Source organism: Bufo gargarizans, chromosome 1 (genome assembly GCF_014858855.1).
Source record: "Bufo gargarizans isolate SCDJY-AF-19 chromosome 1, ASM1485885v1, whole genome shotgun sequence".
Taxonomy (NCBI): Eukaryota; Metazoa; Chordata; class Amphibia; order Anura; family Bufonidae; genus Bufo; species Bufo gargarizans.
Genome location: NC_058080.1, coordinates 457,188,517 through 457,204,156, shown reverse-complemented (window position 1 = coordinate 457,204,156; position 15,640 = coordinate 457,188,517). Strand labels below are relative to the sequence as shown.

The 15,640-nt window shown below is 42.3% G+C and overlaps 1 protein-coding gene across 2 annotated transcripts in view; it reads left to right on the top strand.

Moving 5' to 3' along the window:
- The window catches only part of APBA1 (amyloid beta precursor protein binding family A member 1), a 139,541-nt gene that overhangs the window by 79,008 nt on the left and 44,893 nt on the right, over positions 1-15,640 (top strand). The window lies entirely within an intron of this gene.

The window sequence follows — 15,640 nt, the reverse complement described above, 5'->3', positions numbered from 1 at the left end:
GTAGGCATGGGAGCTTTGTTTAAACGATAGAAATCTGCAGCAGTAGCGAAACCACTTTCACTATGTCACGAGCCTGCTCCGCCTGCTTCATTCATAAAGTGGGAGGAGCAGGCGCGTGACGTAGTGAGTGATCTGACGCTGCCACCCGGCCGGCCTGCTACGGGAGTTTCAAGTGAGTACTACGTGGATTTCGCTACTACTGCAGAGGATTTCTATAGTTTAACAAAGCTCCCATGCCTACACGTTACATATGAATACTACAGTGAGCGGGGCCCGGTGTAATAGAGCACAGTGACTGCACCGGGCCCCGCTGCGATTCCAATACCAGTGCCATCCCCAGATCCCCCATAACAGTGCCATCCCCAGATCCACCATAACAGTGCCATCCCCAGATCCACCATAACAGTGCCATCCCCAGATCCACCATAACAGTGCCATCCCCAGGTCCACCATAACAGTGCCATCCCCAGGTCCACCATAACAGTGCCATCCCCAGGTCCACCATAACAGTGCCATCCCCAGGTCCACCATAACAGTGCCATCCCCAGATCCACCATAACAGTGCCATCCCCAGATCCACCATAACAGTGCCATCCCCAGATCCACCATAACAGTGCCATCCCCAGATCCACCATAACAGTGCCATCCCCAGATCCACCATAACAGTGCCATCCCCAGATCCACCATAACAGTGCCATCCCCAGATCCACCATAACAGTGCCATCCCCAGATGCCCCCATAAGTGCCATCCCCAGATGCCCCCATAAGTGCCATCCACAGATGCCCCCATAACAGTGCCATCCCCAGATCCACCATAACAGTGCCATCCCCATGCCTACACGTTACATATGAATACTACAGTGAGCGGGGCCCGGTGTAATAGAGCACCGTGACTGCACCGGGCCCCGCTGCCATTCCAATACCAGTGCCATCCACAGATCCCCCATAACAGTGCCATCCCCAGATCCACCATGACAGTGCCATCCCCAGATGCACCATGACAGTGCCATCCCCAGATCCACCATAACAGTGCCATCCCCAGGTCCACCATAACAGTGCCATCCCCAGGTCCACCATAACAGTGCCATCCCCAGGTCCACCATAACAGTGCCATCCCCAGATCCACCATAACAGTGCCATCCCCAGATCCACCATAACAGTGCCATCCCCAGATCCACCATAACAGTGCCATCACCAGATCCACCCTAACAGTGCCATCCCCAGATCCACCATAACAGTGCCATCCCCAGATCCACCATAACAGTGCCATCCCTAGATGCCCCCATAACAGTGCCATCCCCAGATGCCCCCATAAGTGCCATCCCCAGATGCCCCTATAACGGTGCCATCCCCAGATCCACCATAACTGTGCCATCCACAGATCTACCATAACTGTGCCATCCACAGATGCCTCCATAACGGTGCCATCCACAGATGCCCCCATAACTGTGCCATCCACAGATGCCCCCATAACGGTGCCATCCACAGATGCCCCCATAACGGTGCCATCCACAGATGCCCCCATAACGGTGCCATCCACAGGTGCCCCCATAACGGTGCCATCCACAGATCCCCTCCATAACGGTGCCATCCACAGATCCCCTCCATAACGGTGCCATCCACAGATCCCCTCCATAACGGTGCCATCCACAGATCCCCTCCATAAGGCCTCTTTCACACTACAGTATTTTGCGTTCCGTATACGGTCCGTTTTTTGCGTTCCGTATACGGTCCGTATACGGAACCATTCATTTCAATGGTTCCGCAAAAAAACTGAATGTGTTCCGTATGCATTCCGTTTCCGTATTTCCGTTTTTCCGTTCCGTTGAAAAGATAGAACATGTCCTATATTTGGCCGAGAATCACAGTCCGTGGCTCCATTCAAGTCAATGGGGCCGCAAAAAAAACGGAACACATACGGAAATGCATCCGTATGTCTTCCGTATCCGTTCCGTTTTTTGCGGAACCATCAATTGAAAATGTTATGCCCAGCCCAATTTTTAATATGAAATTACTGTATACTGTATTTGCCATACGGAAAAACGGAACGGAACAACGGAACGGAAACGGAACCACAACGGAAGCAAAAAACGGAACAACGGATCCGTGAAAAACGGAACGCAAAACACTGAATGCAACATACTGTAGTGTGAAAGAGGCCTAACAGTGCCATCCACAGATCCCCTCCATAACAGTGTCTTCCACAGACTACCATTAGTTCAAAACACACCAAAAGCACACCTTTTGGTTCCAAATTTTTTTTTTCTTATTTTCCTCCTCAAAAACCTAGGTGCGTCTTATGGGCCGGTGCGTCTTATAGGGCGAAAAATACGGTATCTCATATGTTAGTTTCACCTTTTAAGTTGCATTACTGAAATAAATGAACTTTGCACGATATTCAAATTTTTCGAGTTTCACCTGTAGTTTTCTCCATTGGCACCTGCCTGAAACAGCTGATTGGTGGATGTGTGGGTTGCCAGACACACTGATTAGATATTTCTGACCTATTCGGAGGATAAGCCATCAATGTCCATAGTAAGTACTGGAACATCCCTTTAAAAGGGTCTTCTCTTAAAGACATAAATGCAGGACATATAGAGATCATAGAGTAGTGTCATGCCGGACCTGTATAAATCTAGTTTTAGATGAGCATGCTCATTCTGGGAAACACGCTTCGTGTGGGAGATGTATTTCCCGTAATGGACATTGCTCATCTGGAGTGGATTCACAGCATCACAATGATTTATGATGTTGTCAATTCCTTCCTGACAGTGAGTCTACTGATCTGTATTCATTGCATTGCATGACTACAGTTCAGCTGTACAGTGCACCTGTAATGCTTACATTAACAAGGCGAACCTTCTCCCTTTAAATGGGTTGTTCAGGACTAGAAAAACATGGCTGCTCTCTTCTGGAAACTACAACACCTGTCTATGGGTTTGCGTCTAGTGTTTCAGCTCAGCTCTAGTGAAATCAATGAAGATGAACTGCAATACCGCAGACAGCCTGTGGACAGGTGTGGTGCTGTTTTTACAGAAATGTGTATGAACATTCTTTTGCGGGAAGGGGTTAACTTATATACAGTGGATGGAACCGGAAGGGGTTAACTTATTAGGTGGCCAGATAATGGGATAAGGATCAAAATATGTGTTCCTTTGCGGTAAGACTAAGGCCTCATGCACACAACCGTTCCAAGCATTGGGAACCGCAATTTGCAGTCCCCAATGCACGGGCAACATCTATGCGGATTCCGCAGACGGATCCAGACCCATTTAACTTGCATGCACTACTTATGTGCGGTGCGGAGGCACAGACGGAAACCCCACAGAAGCACTCCGTGGCACTTCCTTTGGGTTCTGTGCCTCTGTTCCACACCCGACCTTCCGGATAGCATCACGGCCGGTGCAAGCATATTGCGGACCGCAATACGGGCACGGCTGGGCAACGGCTGTGTGCATGAGCCCTAAGGGTTCGCAGATTCCGCCAGACCGGATGAACATGTCCTGATGACCTGTATCCAGCACCTTTTTATCCAGTAAAAAAAACAGGATTCCGAATGGAAACAAACAGACTGCATTCACACAACTGTATATTTTTGTCCGTATCCTTTCCGCAATTTTACGGAATGGATGCTAACCTATTCATTTCCACTGGGCCGCGAAAGATGCGGACAGCGCATCATGTTCTGTCTGCATCCATACTTCCTTTCCTTGGCCCCGCAAAAAAGATAGATTATTGCGGACAAAAATAGTCATTTCTACACAGGAGAAAGGCGATCCAATATGCAAAATGCGGAACGCACATAGCTAGTATCTGTGTTTTGTGGATCCACAATTTGAGGACTGCAAAAACCCATACGGATCGTGTGAATGAGCCCTAACTCCAAGTGGATAACATTCGGAACTCTATATAGCAGAGGCCCAGGCTAGGTCCGTAGTTTTATGCCTCTCCATTGAGCAGTGGAATATGATTGTACGTCTAATGAAGCGGATTCATTAGAAACGTTATTGGGGGAGATTTATCAAACCAGTATAAAGAAACACTGGCTTAGTTGCCCATAGCAACCAATCAGATGAATTTTTTCACTTTTTACAGCTCCTTTGGAAAATGAAAGGTGGGATCTGACTGGTTGCTATGGGCAACGAAGCCAGTTCTACTTTACACCAGTTTTGATAAATCTCTCCCATTGTCTACCAAGTACACTGTTTTTGACCTTTACAAAGCACAAGCTACATGTTAAAATGATGCCTTCTTGTGTCAGTAGGTTTCTAGTAAAATAAGGCTGTATCTTCTGTCTATTCCTTTGTCCCCCCGATCAATAATTGATGCGACAGATAAGAAACCTGCCTTGCATTATTGAGTAAGTTTCAGGTGCACAATACATGAGCCAGGAAAGAGGGCAGAAAACGGACCTGTGCCTTATCACGCCATAAAATGCTCCAGAATGGGCAGCTATATTCACAGCTTTAAAATTGTCTAGTTAACACAGCGTATTTAATTGCATTAGGCAGATGGCCGTGTGCTGAATCATCAGCGAGCTTGTGCTGAAATGTCATTTTATTGCCTAATGTCTCGAATATAAAAACCATGACATAAATGATGCTACCTGCACAAAATGAGTGTGTGCCTCATTCCCAAAAAGAAAAAGCAAAATATCATTTATTGTGACTGTGCCAGAGGATGCCTAGTGCAAAAGCAGGATGAATCATGGCAATTAAATGTGTGAAACTGCCAGTCGCTTTTAATAAAATTGCTCTGGTTTTTCTTACTGATACCCCAAAGTGACAGAAAGGTGAGATTTCTAACACAGTCACTTTCCAAAACTCGTATTTTTGAGTTGAAAAGTATAGTTGGGGCTACCAGACCAACATTTAATAGTAGCATTATACCTGCAGTATCCCTCCATTGACATGTATTCAGTGAACAGGTACATGGGGTGAAAAAAAGATGCACAAAAGTCATTGGACTTCAACCTTGGCCCAGCGGTTTCATTGAAGCTGTTGTGGAACAAAACTTTGAGGGGCAATGTTTTAATGGGAATTCAAAGATTCAAGAAGATATAGGCTTACACGGGCTAAGTGATAAAATATTTGCTAAGTGTGATTAACTCCTTAAGGACCTTGCCATTTTTCACCTTAAGGACCAGGACGTTTTTGGGAAATTTTACATATGTCACTTTATGTGGTAATGAGTTTGGAATGCTTTTACTTATCCAAACAATTCTCAGACTGTTTTCTCACTATACATTGTACTTCATTATAGTGAAAAATTTTAAGTCGATATAATTCACCTTTATTTATTTGCTTTTAAGGCAGATAGTGATATATCATAAAATACTTATTACTTTAGATTTCCCATATGTCCACTTTCATGTTTGCATCATTTTGCAAATGTAATTACATTTTTTTAGGATGTTATAAGTCTTATAAAGCAAATTTTTAAGAACATTTCCAAAACCCACTTTTTTAAGGACCAGTTTAGCTATGAAGTCACTTTGTGTGGCTTACATAGTAGAAACCACCCATAAATGAGCCTATTTTATAACCTACACCCCTCAAGGTATTCAGAACTGATTTTACAAACTTTGTTAACCCTTTAGGTGTTCCATAGAAATGAAAGGAAAAAGGAGATGAAATGGATCAATTTTGGAAGATTTTCCATTTTAATCTATTTTTCCTGTAACACATCAAGGGTTAACAGCTAAAGAAAATTACCCTGTTTATTACCCTGATTTAAAGAAACACCCTATATGTGGTCGTAAACTGCTGTATGGGCAAACAGCAGGGCGCAGAAGGAAAGGAGCGCCATATAGATTTTGGAGGGCAGACTTCACTGGGATAATTTTAAGTTGCCATGTGACATTTAAATACCCCCTGATGCACCTATTGAGGAGAAACTCCCCAAAAGTGACCGCATTTTTCGAAATTATGGAATAAGGTGACAGTTTTATTGGTACTATTTTGGGGTACATATGATTTTTTATTGCTCTATATTATGCTTTTTGTAAGGCAAGGTAACAAAAAAATGGGTGTTCTGGCACCGTTAAATTTTTTGTTTAGATTATGTGCTATTTTTAGGGAGCAAGTTGTTACGGCACGACAATACTAAATATGTCTACTTTTATTTTGTTTCAGTTTTACATAATAAGGCATATTTGAAAAAACAAAAAACAATCATGTTTTTGTGTCCCTATTTTCTGTAAGCCATATTTTTTTATTTTTGTGCCTGTCACGCTGTGCAGTGACTCTTTTTTTGCGGGAAGATTTGTCGTTTTTATTGGTACCATTTTGGGGTACATATGATTTTCCGATCAGTCAATATTACACTTTGTTGGGCAAGATGACCAAAAGATGGTTGTTTTGGCACAGTTTTCTTATTTTTTTACAGCATTCACCATAGGGGGTAGATTATGTAATATTTTTATAGAGCAGGTTGTTATGGACGTGCCGATACCTAATTTGTCTTTTTTTTATATTAATTTGGTTCTTAAACAATAAAGGCATTTTTGAATTTTCCATTTTCTAAAAGCCATATTTTTTTGCTTATGTGGGGGCTCAGTTTTTGCAGAATGAGGTGACGGTTTGATTGGTACTATTTTGGGCATAAAAGGAGTTAATCCACGGGCATCTGTGTTGACAGTAACAGCCGGGCCACTGCTTCCTGGTGTGCTAAGTACCTGAGGTTTAGGACAAGCATTCTCATACTAGGTCCTTAAGGTGTTAAATATATAAACAGACAAACAACTCACATACATAGCAAAGAAACAATCTCTCTAACCTGTGTTCAAACCAACGAGCAAGCTGCAGTCAGCCACGCTATTCATGTAGCACATGACCAACGAGCAAGCTGCAGTCAGCCACGCTACCCACGTAGCACATGACCAACGCTCGAGGTGTAAATAAATTACACTGAACATTTTACCATAAAACTACATATGAATCTGCTCAGCTCCTCCTGATCTATAACCTGCTGCCTGCAGATTGCACAGCATTTTCGTGTTGACAGTTTCCCTTTAAATTCTCGTCTTCTGTCAAACCGTTAATTTTCTTAAGCCATTTGTTATATATGTTTCTGGGGAAGCGGAGATGTACAGAACAGCTAATAACTTATTTGACAGTTAGTTCAGCCTCCGTATATAGGGTGTGTATAGTGGCTATATACAAAGGAAGGCATGCATGTATGTCTACTGCTCACAGTTGAAATGAATCCGAGTCATATAAAATTCATAGGAAAGTAATTGATCAGCTCTGAAATAGCCACGGTGTACCCGCGCTCCGATTACCTTGACTTATTGTACCGGTACCTCCATAGAAAGTCACCAGTGTCTCTTGCGTGCTGCTGGATCTTTATTACTTCTCGTCTAACCTACAATAGCCCAATGGAGAATTTTTGGAATTATCAAGCTGAATATCGGGATGAAGATGTAAGTGCTCATTGTGAAATGTTATAAGGCCCTAATGATGCATGCTCTGTAACCATATCCTTTCTGGTTTTGTAGGATAATAACAAATGATGAAAACGATTGAATTATATTGAATGAGGGGAATTCTGACTTTTTAGGCATCTAGCATGGACACTTCTTGGAATAACAGCACTTATTGACCACAGCGTCTCTCAGTTAACCATGTTCTCCATGTTTCAAATTGACCTGGCATATTAATGCTCTTACAGTCTTATAGATATGACATACTGTGTCATTTGTTTGGGTTGGCACTCTCTGTATCAAATCAGAATCAGATTTTTAGCTTTTTGTACATTCTTTTTTACATTTAGATTTTTTAGACATTTTTAAATCAGTCCCATTTTTTCTGCAGTGAGTGAGATCTTTGGCTTTTGTCTGATACTGAGCCATTTCTGTACCATTGCTGTGTAGTACCTTCTGCCTGGCTGAATTTCATTGAAAAGAGGTGTTGGGGTTATGTTTTGTTTGTGCTCACCACACGGGATAAAAAAATGTGATATTTTATTTTCAGGTGTGACAGCACCAATTATGTAAATGTTAACATTTTTATTGGGAAAAGTTTTCTTTTTACCTTTTAGAACTAATATATTATTTTAAAAAATGATATATTGTTTTATTTTTCAGCCCCCTAGGGGACATGAACCTGTCATCATTGATTGATTGTACTGTATACTGCAAAACCGCAGAGTCAGAGCTATCCTGTAATAAGAGTTGTAATATGGCAGGCCTAGGGTCTTTTACAAACATTGAAAGAGCAGAGATTTAAAAGGATTATTTCATCAGAAAATGACCTGTTACTTAAAGGGAAGTCTAAGTCTCATAGCTAGGCTATGTCACCTGCCATGCATGCATCACCCTCTATTCCCTGCTATGGAGTTCCAAAAATAGCTATTTTGGCAGTCTCATACTGGTGAATGGAGAGTTGCCTGTGCATATGTGGGGCACGTTCCATTCACTTCTATGAGACTTGTAAAAATAGCTGCGAAAGCGAGCCGCTATTTTTGGAACTTTCATAGCAATGAATGGAGAGCGCAATGTGCTCTTCTTCACTTCTTCTGAAGGTAGGTGCAGGTCCCAGAGTTGGGACCCATACCTATCTGACATTGTAGGCATATCGTAGCAATAAACCATCAATGTCTGAGATGAGAATACCCCTTTCAATCAAGTTTTTATGCTAAACATATTTTAAATAATGTTTAGTGGTTATTTTTTATTTTTCACATCACTATATTTGTAAAAAATATCTTGCCACTAAGCCTAATAGTAGGTATCATGTCTTGGTCTCTACAGAGCACTTTTCAGCAGTCATCTCATTATCATCACAGGAAGGATTACAACTAGGGATGAGTGATTCACCCGAAGTCGATTTGCATAATACTTTGTTTGAATACTGTACGCAGCGAGCTCTCCGTACAGTATTAGAATGTATTGGCTCCTATGAGCCAAAGTTATTACTTTGCGAAGTCTCGCGAGTAATAGTCTTGCATAGTAACTTCATAAATCAGTTTCTACTGTAAAAAAGCATTTCCCAAACTTTTACATGTTTAACAGGGCAGGTTCCCTTTAAGGCAATCATATAAACCCCATAGGGTGTAGGGAGGGTTTCCGATGCTGTGCTGATGTCATGTGCAGAGTACAGGAGCTGTTTATGGTTGCCAGTATATCCATATGCAGACTGTATGTCCTGATCTCATGTTTATGCAGTTTCTCAGTTTACTTTAAAAGCACAGTATTATTTTCCTGGGAATTCAGCTTTTTTAATGTTACTGTGAAAACCTGTTTTTTAGCTTTAACATCTTTACAGGAACAGTCACGAGAGAATGAAAGTGTAAAAGATGTATCCAGCTTTATTTTTTTCTAGACAATGTGATGTTGTAACAAGTAGGTAGGTGCGGTACATTGTACCTGTCACAAGCAATAGATGACAGCGCAGCGTCAACAACCCGTGATAGCACTGCCTGTGGGGAAGTAGGCCGAGCCTCTGTGTAGCCTTAAAGGGAATCCGTCACCAGCGACCTCCCTATCCAGCTGCTGTTTTTCTTTTGTTGATTTGAGACTCAGTTCCCGAGTTATCATACTTTTTCTTAATATGCAGATTAAGTGCAATAAGCACATCACTATTGCTCTTGTTCCACCCAATAGCAGTAGCTCTATGGCTAATGTTTTTTTTTCCACATGATTTTTTATATCACTGTTTGCCCTTGTTGTGGACTTTTGTGCTCATTTGGTGTTTTTGTACCATGGGCACCCATAGTTTTTTTGCCCATGCTTGAAGAATACGTTTTACATATTTTCATGGTAACTTTACATTTTAGGTTTTTGTTTTTTTCACAGAGGAAGTGACATCAGAGGGGGGTACCAACTTTCATTTTTTTGTGGGACCACCTGGGAATTTCAGGGTGGGTTCGCACTAGCATTATGGCATTCCGTTATAGGTTCCATTTATAACTGAATATAACGGAATGCCCAGATGGAATGCAAAACGGAAGTCTTTAAGAGGAGTCTTTGGGGAAGCATAACGGATCTGTCTGGTTTCCTGACGACAGGACTTTTTTTCCGTCCTGCATAATGGAAACCAGACGGATCCTTTATGCTTGCCCATAGATTTCTATTAGGACGGATCAAAACGGAATGCCTCTTAAAGGCTTCCGTTTTGCATTCCATCTGGGCATTCCGTTATATTCAGTTATAATCAAACCTATAACCGAATGCCATAACGCTAGTACGAACCCACCCTAACATGTATGGAGAGCTTCCGACTCTCCCCTGACAGATGATGTCGGGGAGAGAAGGATTGGGCATGTTGCCCAATTCTTTTGTTCTCCCTGAATATAAGTGTCTGCTGGAGGAGTCTAGTAGTGACCTCCCCTCTCTCCCCATATACATTCTTGGGTGACTGTGTATGTGTATAGGAGAGTTGAAAGACAAACCAGCCAATTTTGGCTTAGTCAGATGAAGAAGGCTTAGGCAATTTAAATATCTCCTGTCTGGCAGCAGCTCCTTCATCACTTGCCATTGAAAATACATGCATGCTTGGCTGAATCAAGTATGTATGTGTAAAGGTGGCCAGCTGTTGAAGGTCTCTAGACACAAGATGTTCAAAAAGTTCAGGTAGTTTAGAAAATGACAATGCCATAAAACACTCTGTACCATCATATTAATTTTTGTGCTCAGGACAGGTATTATCTCTGCTGTAGATAGATGGATAGTACGTTGACAGTCAGCGGGGATAAATATTACTTTTTCTCACTATGTAGACCTGCCAGTTTGAGTGATGGCTGTGATGCATACTTTACTGTGTTACGTGGCTCATGATAAGTGTTTCTTATATTACAACTTGATATCAAATAGAAGGCTTAAATGAGTTCTCTGGTTTCCATAATAACATTTTTATCTGCCCATAGTTCCCCATACACTCCATGTCTTTGTCCTGTATATACCTGTATTTTATGTCAGCACTTTCCTTCCCCTGTTCTCAGCATCACTGCATCTTGGCAGGATACTTACATGCAGAACTTCCTGTTATCATCTGCTTTCCTGACCAAACCCAGCATGCTTTGCTCTGTAATGTTGTTCTATTGCTGCTCTCTATTCAGTACTTATGCCTCCTATCCCGCCCCATGATAGGCAGAGCAAGTCCTGTGAAACGTTACAGATGAAAGCATGTTAGCAGGAAGCTGATGAAAACAGGAAGTTCTGCATGTAAACATCCTGCCAGGATGCAGTGATGCCGGAAACAGGGGAATGAAAGTGCTGGCATGAAAAACAGACATATAAGACTCAAATATGCAGTGTTTGGAGTACTCTTTGTAGATTTAAAAAATGTGTCATTTTGAAACTGGAGAACCCATTTAAAGTGAATGTTTACCTTTTTAAGTCCAATATTGCGTGCTGTGATTACAATAATCTACAAAGAAGTGCCAAATGTGAATGAACCTGGCCATACACATCAGATAAACGTTGGCCATACCCACTGATTTTGGCAGAATCAGCTGATCGTCTAATATGTATGGTGGCCTCCTGACTCTTTCTTGACTGCAGTTGTCAGGGGAGAAAAAAAGTGGGCAGTTGGATTTCAACTGCCGGATCCTTTTGTTCTCCGGGAGATAAGCCACTGCCGGTGGTGTCAGGCAGCAGCTTTCTCCCTCAGTGCAGACATAAGCACACTTGTTCAGCCAAGCATAGCATACATCTGTATAGGGAGATCAGGAGAGATAGCTGTTTGCTGACAGGCGTATTGTTAGCCTTAGCTGTCAGTTTCTTAACTGTTTCTATTGACTCTTGATAACTATGGTGCGCACCAACTGGCTTAGTCAGATTTCAGGATCGTCGGTTTCATGCAACCGAAGACATCTCTGTTGGTCCTATGTTCATATGTGTCTGCATTGCTGAGAAAAAATAAGTTTTATTATATTTGCAAATGGACCTCTAGGAGCAACGGGGGCATTGCCATTACACGTAGAGGCTCTGCATTCTCTGCAACTGCTGCACTTTGGCAGGACCAGGTAGTGAAAACCATACCTACCTGGCCCTGTCAATCAAACTGTAGAGGGCACAGCAGATGCAGAGAGAGCAGAGCCTCTATGGTAAATGGCGACACGACCATTGCTTCTACAGTAGATGGTAATTTTCATAAAACATCATTTTTCTCAGTAATGTGGAAACATATGAAATTGGGAGCAACACAGATGCCTTCATCTGCCAAGTGCACATGTAACAGGTCAGCCAGCTTCAAAGGTACAAGTCTGCAGACAGATGTCTTTTAATAAATTTGGTCATTTATTCAAATGTTTTATGATATGGGTTTTTAAAACACAACATGGCATGTTCCTGGCACTTGTGGCGGAAATAACCTCAGCACTGGGTTTTGGAGGGGCCTGTTTGCCAGCCTCTTGCCTCAGGATTATGGCCCATATACTAAAACTTTGAAGGAGAAGGCAGACCGGCCGCACAGCCTAAATCTGTGGAACTGTTTGGGGCAGGAAAGCCATGCTTGCGGTCGATCAAATGTGACTTTCATGGAATTCGGGAATCCCTGTTCGGATCTGCGTGATTTTTGGATATGTTGTTCGCCCAGATCAGAGCTATCCAGGGATGTGTAATTTATGGGGATATGTTGGGCTTTGGGGTGTTTTCTGTGTTTTGCGGAAAAATGTGTGTTTTCTGCCTGTGAGTGTTTCAGTTAGCCCATTGTGTTTGGTTATTGTATTACAGGACAAGCCCATTGTGTTTGGTAATTCTATCACAGGCAGTGCCCATTGTTTTTGTTAATTGTATCACAGGCAAAGGGGGATTGTGTACAATTGCTGGGAGTGTTTCTATAATATAAAAGCATTTGATTGGCTAATGTAAAAACTGTCTCAGTCTTCCACAAGGTCCCCAAGGGAATGTCCCTAGCTGGAAGACCTGCATAAAAGGCTGACATGTAGCCCGATTCAAGAGTTTCTGTTTTACCCTCAACATAGAGCCTTGTCTCATGTGTGTGGGGAAAAGGCTGTATATACACTGGGGAATGCTATACGCTGTATACTCCCCTGGCTATAATACCTGTGCTCTTTTAAGAGCTTGTTCCTACATCGCTCTTTGAAGGAAGAGAGATTCGCCCACTGGAACCTGGAAGCCTTTTCGTAGGTCCAGGGTGGGTAGAAGACGGCGAGATCCCAACCAAGCTGCAGCGCTTCGTGGGGTCGGCAGTGCTTACGGTGTGAAGTGGAGTGCTTGGAGTCCTTGGAAAGCACTAGGAGCATCCATCAACGGAGATACCCAGTCGGGGTGCCAGGAGATCCGTTACAGTACTTTTCTTGTGTTATTGTCTTTTTTTTTTTTTTTTTTTTACTTTTATGTGATAAAACTACATGAGTAGTTTTTATGTTGGCAGTTTCCATAGAAGATGTTCTTTTGAAAATTTCCTAGAATGGCTTGAGAAAAATCCTGACCTCCAAATATACAAAACTCATTAACCCCTTAGTGACCTGTCTGTTTTGGGCCTTACTGATCAAGCGTTTTTTTTTCCTTTTTTCATCGTTGCATTCCAAGAGCTATAACTTTTTTATTTTTTCGTCTATATAGCTTTATGAGGGCTTGTTTTTTGCGGGACAAGTTGTAGTTTTTAATGGCGTAATTTTGGGGTACACATAACTTTCTGATTAACTTTTATTAAAAAAAGTATGTAAACTGACTATACAGACGTGTAGAGCGGCGCCCAGGGATCCCCCTGCACTTACTTTGACTGGATCCACAGCACATATATCATTTATCACCATACTAGTGTCTCTAGAAGTTGTGTCCGACTTAGCTCTGCTACATTAGTAATTCTGTCACAAACAGGTAATGGTCATTTGCACATTCAGATTTCATACCAGCTTTATGGGAGGAAGAGAACATAAGATTGTAATGCAAAGCAGATGAAACACAAGCAGCACCTTTCAACAGTAAAAAGATGAGAAACGTAGTATTCTTCCAGATTAAACACCTAACCATATTGCGGTTTTCTTCTGCAGAAGCTGACTGGTGCCTTAACCCATTAGATTGACCCATTGTTCTGCTTCGGAACTTTGGAGTGAATTTCTGTCCTTGAATATCATTTTTAAATCTAAATAGGTTAGTATTTTCTTTCTGTGTCCGTTCCGTTTTTTTTTTTTTGCGGACTGTATACGGAACCATTAATTTCAATGGGTCCTCCAAAAAAACTAAAGTTATGTGTGCATTCCGTATATCAGTATTTCCGTTCCGCAAAAAATAGAACATGTCCTATTATTGTCCGCATTACGAACAAGGATTGTACTGTTCTATTAGGAGCCAGCTGTTCCGTTCCGCAAAATACGAAATGCACACGGACTTCATCTGTATTTTTGGCGGATCCGTTTTTTGTGGAATGCAAAATACATACGGTTGTGTGCATGACATTTTTTTTTCGTTCACATAACCGTATGAGGGCTTGTTTTTTTGAGGTTGTACTTTCTAATGACACCATTTAATATTACACAATGTAGTGGGAAGCTGGAAAAAATTCTAAATAGAGTGGAATTGGAAAATGACGCAATTCTGCCATCGTTTTTTGGGTTTAGTTTTTTTTTGCAGTAAAAATGACCTCGTTAACTTCATTCTGTGGGTCAGTATAACTACAGAGATGCCACATTTTTCTGAGGGTCAGTATAATTACAGAGATACCACATTTTTATATTTTTTGTATTTTAATATTTGAAAACAAATAAAAACTGTGGATGTGGATAGGGGATAACCTTCCAAAACTGAAATACCTCTTTAAAGAGGACCTTTCACCGATCCTGACATTGTGAACCAAGTATACAGACATGGAGAGCGGCGCCCGGGGATCTCACTGCACTTACTATTATCCCCGGGCATCGCTCCGTTCTCCTGCTATGCCCTCCGGTATCTCTGCTCACTAAGTTATAGTAGGCGGAGTCTGCCCTTGTTCTGCTGTAGCGCTGGCCAATCGCATTGCAGAGATCACAGCCTGGGAGAAAATAACCTCCCAGGCTGTGAGCTCTGCGCTGCGATTGGCCAGCGCTACAGCAGAACAAGGGCAGACTCCGCCTACCATAACTTTGTGACCGGAGATACCGGAGGGCATAGCAGGAGAACGGAGCGGCGCCCAGGGATAATAGTAAGTGCAGTGAGATCCCCGGGCGCCGCTCTCCATGTCTGTATACTTGGTTCACAGTGTAATAATCGGTGAAAGGTCCTCTTTAAGTTCCCGGTAATCCAGACAGTTAATAAAGGGATGTCTCCTGATAAGTATGAAAGTGGCCATGCAAAGGATAACAGTGGAGGAGTGGGTCATAATTTACAAGTTTGAAGGCGATGTCCAACTTATTTCAAGATCTCCCCAAAGCCTCCAAATGTGTTAAAATAATAAAAGATTGTATGCCCTCCACCCCGATAGTTTCAGGCATTGCCCCTTTGGTCCTCGCCCCCGTACTGTTGTTACAGACTGCAGCAGTGATGTAGCCATGTACAAAATCAAAGGAAAACTGCAGCACGCGTCCGCTCTTGCAAAAACGCTTTTGTGCTTTATTCATTGAAAAGTCAACCCTACGTGGGTTCTTCTCCAGCAGTGAATCATAGTGCATGGCCTGGTATATAGAGGCGCCTTAGCTCCATCTCTACTATTAATTATGTAAGACAGTATATCGTGACTGAAGATGACATGTAAAT